The sequence below is a fragment of the Pezoporus flaviventris genome, unplaced genomic scaffold, assembly GCF_033815535.1.
Source record: "Pezoporus flaviventris isolate CSIRO_AGI_PZ_B2104156 unplaced genomic scaffold, CSIRO_AGI_Pfla_v1 ptg000129l, whole genome shotgun sequence".
Taxonomy (NCBI): domain Eukaryota; kingdom Metazoa; phylum Chordata; class Aves; order Psittaciformes; family Psittacidae; genus Pezoporus; species Pezoporus flaviventris.
The window spans coordinates 2367501-2375000 of NW_026892677.1; positions in this window are offsets into that span (position 1 = coordinate 2367501).

Sequence of the window (7500 nt, forward strand, 5' to 3'; positions counted from 1 at the left end):
ATTCCTTTTTCCTCCGCTGAATATAAAGTTTAAAATTATTGTTGCTATGAAACTGAAGGCAAATAAGAAGGGAAAAACCCTGCAAGCCTGACCCACATAGGCCCCTGTTCTGGAGGGAGAAAAACCAGTTAATGCTCCATCTCTCATTCTGCTCGGCATCTACCCGGGCCCCCAGTATTCTCATGTTAAAGAATACGCTCTCCCATTAGAATTTCAATAGAACCCTGCTCCCAGGTGAAAAGGCAATATCCACATTAAAATGAAGATATTATTAAAAAAAAAGAAAGTACCATGTGCAGCAGTCTATTGACATCACTCTGGAGGGAAACTGTTGATTTAGAGGAGGAGAGGTATCTGGGTATGTGTTTAAATTGAACATTTAATAGTACCGGTTCAGCCGCTATTTACTGGTGTACAGGAACTAAACACACAATGTTTACATGACTCTACAGCGTGTCATTTTTCACCAGTCATAAAATGCAAGCTAATATTACCCACAATAAGGAATATCCCAATTAATCCTCTTCTCTTAACTATTTCCTGAGAGTTATTACATTGCGTGGTTTGCTGTGAAGAGGAAACTTTCTTTCCAGAGCATGCATCGTGCTGCGTGCGGTGTTTAATCAGGCACATTTAGTACAACCGCTTGAAAAAATGAATGGAATCTCACGAGTCCCACGACGTTTCCTATTGAAATGAATGAAAGACACATGGGGTTTGCTAAAGATTCCAGGCTGGGCCTTCAGAGACCCTGCAGTCTTCCAGCGCCAGCACTGTGTGCTCAGTGTGTGTGCATTAGCGATGGTGAACCTGGAAGAATGGACATTTGGGCTGCTGCTGGCATTCTCCAGGGGGTTCACACAGGCCATCAGGACTCCAGCATTCAATAGCATTCACCACATTATATTGGATCTGCTTGAGATTAATTTGGCTTGCTTTGGCTTGGATCTCTTAGAAGGTCAGGTTTTTCTGCATGCTGGTTTGGTATAAACTGAAAGTGATAGTGTATTTCATGAAATCAAATCTTTTTGATCCTTCCACTCCTCTTTCTAGCATATGAGATCTTTAAACAAGCCTTTTCTCAGTAACATCCCCAAACTACTGGGGGCAATTTTGTGCCTGCTTCAGACTGCTGGCCAACATGCAGATCTCCTCACATCCGTATAAACACAGACTAATTCATATGAATTTATTGGGATGACCTTCCCTTGCCACAGAGCCATTAGGTCAGTGTTGAGCCTTCAGCATATAAGCAGGAATTTGTTTATTTTTCTAAACTTCAGTTCACAGCTCAGCACTGTGGAATGGCCTATGGTGTTAAATGGTACATTTCAGCCTAATCCCAAACTTCCCTAGCATTTGGGAGAGATTCCCTTCTTCTAATAACTATTATTTACTTCTAGTTAAATCCTGAATGTGTTAAGTGATTTTCAAAAATAAAGAAAACACTTTCTAGTCCCTAAAATCTTTAGACTGGAGAGAAAGAGAGAGATGCAATGTTATAGAGGTAAAGTTACACCATATTTTGATAACAGTGGTTTAATGAACCCCAAACACTCCCAGCCTCACCATCATCAGTTGAGCAGTTCACATTACACAGCAAAGCCAAAGTGGGACTTGCAGAGAGATTTTAATACGTTTTTATGGTTTACCCCAAAATGTATATTCAACCCAGACAGGTACTAGATCCTATAAGAAGGTGTCTGTTCTCTGTTTTCTATGACATGGACCTTTAGAAAACATGAACTTCCTCTCCCATCTGAGCCAGAATAAAGCTTCAAACATAATTTACAGTTCATCAAGCTACTGTGAGGGGGTGGAAATGATTTAGTCTGTCCCTTACTTAACTTGAACATGTACAAATGGAGAGGAAATAAAGAAAAACCCACCCAATATCATTTGGGTCCTTTGTGTTTGCCCTGTACGTTCCAGTTTGCTGAGGTGTGTTCATGAAGACCTACACACAAGCTTCCTGCTTTACCAGCTTTGCTCCCAGACATTAAAAGTTATGGCCAAGACTTCTGTAGTCTCAGTTGCCTCTAAGCCATTTAGCTCTTCAGCATAGAGCAAGGAAAGGGGTTACATGGAGTGGGAAACTATGTAAATCCCTGCATGGTGAAGCAGGAAACAAATACTAAATATAATGGAACTGTTTTCTCCTGCTCTAAATTTTACAGCCCCTGTATATCACGTAGTGCAGTTGGTAACGACCATGGGAGTCCAACCTGGCCAAGTGTCATGTCTTTCCATCTGCATTTCATTGCATTATTTTGGTGTATTTCCAAATACACCACCAGCCATCAGGAAAAGTCCCGGGAAGCCCTTCTCACAGGATCGGACCTCCTCATGCTCACAAGAAGGAGGGAGGAAGCCTCAAATCTCACTACCGCTGCAACACACCTTGCAGCTCTAAGACTTTTTATGTAGCTGAAGTTTGAATGTAAAATGTGAAGTATACAAACAGAGTATTACAGAAAAATATTCAAACTGAAGGGATTGTCAGGATTGATACGGACTACAGCTGACTCTGGCTGCAATGAATAATTACAGTCGTGTTTGCCCTATGCCATGATGTCTTTTAAAATGAATCACAGACTCATTACCCCACTGCCTCCTGGCAAAGGGAATTAAACATTGATGTATCAACAGTTTATTAAGGACAATAATCTCTTCTTTAAAAATAAGTGCACTTAGCAGCTATTAGGGAAAAGATACATATGGCTGCATAGCAATCTCTCAGCCATTTGGATTAAATCTGTAAAAATCAAGTGGTTGATTACGGCTGGTATTTGGATATCAGTCTCTTAGTGGAAACTGAGATGAACCACTACACATTTTTAGATGCCCAGGAGGTTTCTCATCCTTACCACTACAAGTCATTGGTGGAACTGACCCAACAGTAGCAGTATCCAAAACTTTTTCTATGGATGAAAATCACAGGATAGAGCCTGGTGGGCATCGGATTACCTGCTGCATGCCGTTTGCCTCACTCTTATGCTGAGTGCATCTAAATACTTCAGCTGGATGGGGCAAAAAAAAATGCTGACAACACCCATGAACTCTGTGCTCAGATTTTCCTGTAAGCAAATACTGGAATAACCATGGGAGAACAGCAGTTAGATGAGGAGAAATGCTAAGATCCTGATTCAGCAAAAGCTTTTACAAAGGTATTTAAAGTTAAGCACATGCTTAAGTGCTCTGCTGAATCAGGGCCTAGGGGAGGTCTTGTTATCTATGAAAGATTTCTAAGTTGGAAAAAGGAGGAGGAAAGCAAGGTGTATGGTTACAGCAGGAGCGTAAAGAGAAAAGGAGACGTGGGAAAAGTTTTTGGGTTAGAGTTATTACTCTGCCTTGCTCAAGAAACTCAACAAAGGCGAGTAGAAACTAAGGACAGATATCTAGTTAAACTAAAGCAGGTACAACAAAGGGAATGGGGTAGGGAGCTGGAAGCATGTGAACTGACAGTCAGGCACGTGAAAAGCAGAGGAAAACTTTCCTACTGTGCATGGATGGACAAAATACTCCAGGAAAATAGATAAGCTGTGAGATTGTAAAGACGTCTCTTCAGCCAAGGTCTCTTCAGCATGAACTCTAGAAGTGAGGGGGAGATACAGTCTGAATTCAGTTTGTTAACTCTGGTGTTTAAACTGGGAGCAGAGGCAAGGTCAAGGGCTGAATTGTTCTGGAGTAGGAGAGGCTCCCCAGGATGGGGGAGCCAGTCAGTTCTGAGACCCCCATCCCCTCATTTCCTGCTTTGAGGCTCCACTGGTAACAAAGCACTCTTGCCATTGGCATCGCCAGTGGTTCCTCTCCCCAGGCATGGGGCTGAGTTTCATTGGGTGCCCTCAGCCACATGCTGCAACACTTGGGGTTGGCCCAGGTCTGAAGCATATGGAGCTGAGTGTCAATGCGGGACATGAAGTGAGTGTGCTTCATCACTACACCAAGCCATGGGCGACGATGTACAACAGAGCTGTCCCAGGACGAGTGCCACAACCCCATACTTGGGCCTGGCCAGGAGGCACAGCACCAACCATGGTGCCCAGCCCATCATCCATGTTTTATTTTACCCATCTGGTAGTCCACTAGATGATATCATCCTATGCTAGACACCAACCTGATCTGGTCCACTTTTTGGGGAGACTAGAGCTATAGGATAGGTCAGCTGGTCAGGTCCCAGGGGCTTTTGCAGGTTGAATTGTCTCAAGCTCATACTTTCCAACACCTCCCTGCAATTTGAAACACAGTGCAGTAAGAGGGAATGACTGCATGATTTCCTCCAAATATGCACTCCTGATCCAAACTAGATCCATGAATGGCCCTTTCAGTTTGGCACTCCTCTTCTCTTCATTGACTTTGCAGGAGGCCTAAAGTCAAAAGGTAAACTCAGATGGCCCAAATAGACCTGAGTTTCTTATAAACCTCCTAGAAAAATCATTGGAAGTGTCTGGTCTCTTTTAAGCCTGATGAGTCCTTGTTCTTGAACTGGAAAGGAAGAAGAAGCTTACTTGCCAAAAAGGTTTGCTCTGGGCTGTTCTTGCAGCAGAGAAACACGTAGAATATTTGTGGGTTGTGTTTGTTCTTGGAAGCAGACTTCCCCTGTGCATTTCTTTGATTATGCCCATATAATATGATGATTATAAAATTTCAGTAACTGTTGCTGTTCTCCAGCTTGCCCCATTGCAATAAATTAGAACGGGCGTTATGCTCAGCCCTCTATCAGGGCACTTTAATCACGTAATGTGACCATTAGATTCTCTGTCCACAAATTGGCCACAAGTTTGGTCAAATTATCAAATTACATTACTGGAGTAATATTAAAATCATGTGAGTGGGTTTTAAATCCCAGTAGTTCATGAACTTTTTTTAATATCTGCCAAGCCGAACAATGGGACCCTTTGCAATCCCCCGGTGAGCTCCTATTAAAACCACAATTTACAACTATACATATCATCTAACGTGTTAACCAGGTGTTCCAGTGTTATTGTTTGAAATTCTACCTAGGTTTAAATCAAATGAAGAAAAGCCAAAAGTCCAATTAAAATCCCACATTGCCTCTTTATCGTGTGTAGGTGAAAGACATTTGTTATAGATTTTATGGCAGAAATCTCATAAAATTTTAGACCATCCTCTTTTCTTCCCAGTTTCTTGTTTCTTGCTCAGATTCTCACAGCTTACTGGCATTTCCTGTTCTTTGCTGTAAAAAAAAAAAGTAAAATAGAATAAATCTAGGAATTTCTGGCTTAATTTTAGTAGCATCCTGGACACTACAGCAGAATTTGACAATTGAGTGTTGTCATGGGATATTAAAATCCTGCAGTGGGCCCATTTAAGCTATTATTTCATAGGCTGTCCCTTAATCAATTCCATCCCTCGGCTCTGCACTCTTTGCCAGCATGTGTCTATTTTATTTAATAGTTCAGTGACAACAAATTTATGTTGCTAAGCTCCAAAAAGTAAACCTTACCAAAATACCTCCCCAAACTGCCTTTACAGACATCCACCAAAGTAATATGGAATTCAGTTGTCTTCACTTGGCCATAATTACTTCCAGACCCAGGCTGCCTATCTCTGTCTTTGGCCATTTTTCTCATTCCACCCCAGCCCAGAAATAGTGGTGTTTCTTTACATTTATGGTTTTCTACTTAGATTTCATTGTCACCCACCCCTCCTACCTTTTGATTTTAGCAGACCTTGACATTTAACTGGTGACCTAGCTCTCCCTCCAAATATATGTTTTCTTCTCTGTTTGACAAAAGACTTGGGTTTTCAGTGCCCAATAAAACAAATTAATTTTCTTTCTGTGAGACAACCTTCCCCACCCCCCTTCTTTTCCCAGGCATTAAAATTGGGACACTGAAAAAAGTCACCATTGCCTCGCTAATTTGAAATCCATTGAATAATATGATAAATGAGATCAACTTTTTGTACAGAATTAGGGAAACTGGCAAAAAATAAATGTGTCAGTTACAGCACATCTGTTCTCTTTTACGCTTTACTTAAGAAAATAATTCTTGCCAGATTTTACCCACCCATAATAATTACACAATTTTTACAGATGTAGTTTGTAACAGCTTCACTTTGGTCCAAAACCTTTAATACGACTTGCAATGAATTTACTTCTTGGCTTGCACTTTGTTATGTTTTTGCAATAAAAGGGCTGAGGTAAAGTTGTTTGTTTCCAGCTCTGCACCTTTTACTAACATTTTTATACACAAAACTGCGAGGCTAGAAATGATTGTTGCTGTCATCACCGCTGTTACTATTGCAATTACTACACGTTTTGCATTTGGACTTTTAATGTGGCATTTGCTTGGAGTCTGTTTTCCTTGTTCTTAATTATCTGTTCTTTGGGAGCACCAGACCAGCTAGAAGGGTACTCATGTATGTCCAGCTGCAAATGATGAACCATCATGACTTCCACTGATATTTAAAGACAACAGTACTAATTATTGGAAATGGGTCCTAGCTATAAAATTTTGAGCCAGCTCCAGAAATCTCCATGTTTCAGGAATGTTTGGACCTTGAGCTTTGATTTGGCCCCTGGAAATGCAACACCAGATCCAAAGTTCAGCCCACTTCCATGCCAGGGACTCGATGTGGGCCAGCCTCTAATTGTAACAGCATGGCAGGCAGTGCCACCGTTGCTCTGTCTTGCATTTACATCGATTCCCCAAACTTTATAAATCAGATGCAAACATTTTCAGCTGCCGAAACTTGCCATAAAATACCCTGGCCTTAGTCCAGATGAATTCTGACATCCAACTTTTTAACAGGAAAAAAAAAAAAACAGGGAAAAAAAAAAGGAAAGAGAAGTTGCAGCTTCCTACCAAAAGCAGATAGGATGTATCAGGTTTCTTTTTCAGGGCCAGATGCTTAGAGAAGTTGATTCTCAGGGAACAGCACGTTATTTCATGAGCAAACCCAGCCCATTAGCAGCTTTGGAAGAAGACACTCTGTTTAATTAACAGGCACAGGCAGAGTAGTGACCACAAGCTGATTTTGATCTCATAAATTAAACCTCTATTACTTTTAAAGAGGAGGGGTGACACATTGAATAGACATGATACCCTCAGCAATCACTGAGGACAGGCATTTGGTACCCATACAGATCTCTGCCTTACGACCCGATATTATTGTTATTATAATTCACAGCATAAACTGTAACTGCTTGCAACTGCTCCGCACTGCACAACCCAATTAAGAGCAACAGAAATGGCTACATTTAATGGGTCCAATGACATGATAATGCCTTCAAAGGGTCAGTGCCCTACATCGCACATCAATGGCAGTTGACACACTGTTTTTTAATACTACCACTTAAATATGCATTAGAGGTTTGAAAGCAGCATTGAAGTAATGAGAAGGGTTAGACTTAAACTTATAAGTGCAAGTAAAGTGTGACCTGCAAATATAAGTGTTGATAAATTCAGGATACTGGTTTTTCAAGCTTAAATGAACTTTTAAGATGATTTACCTATTTTTAACAGGGCCCCTGCA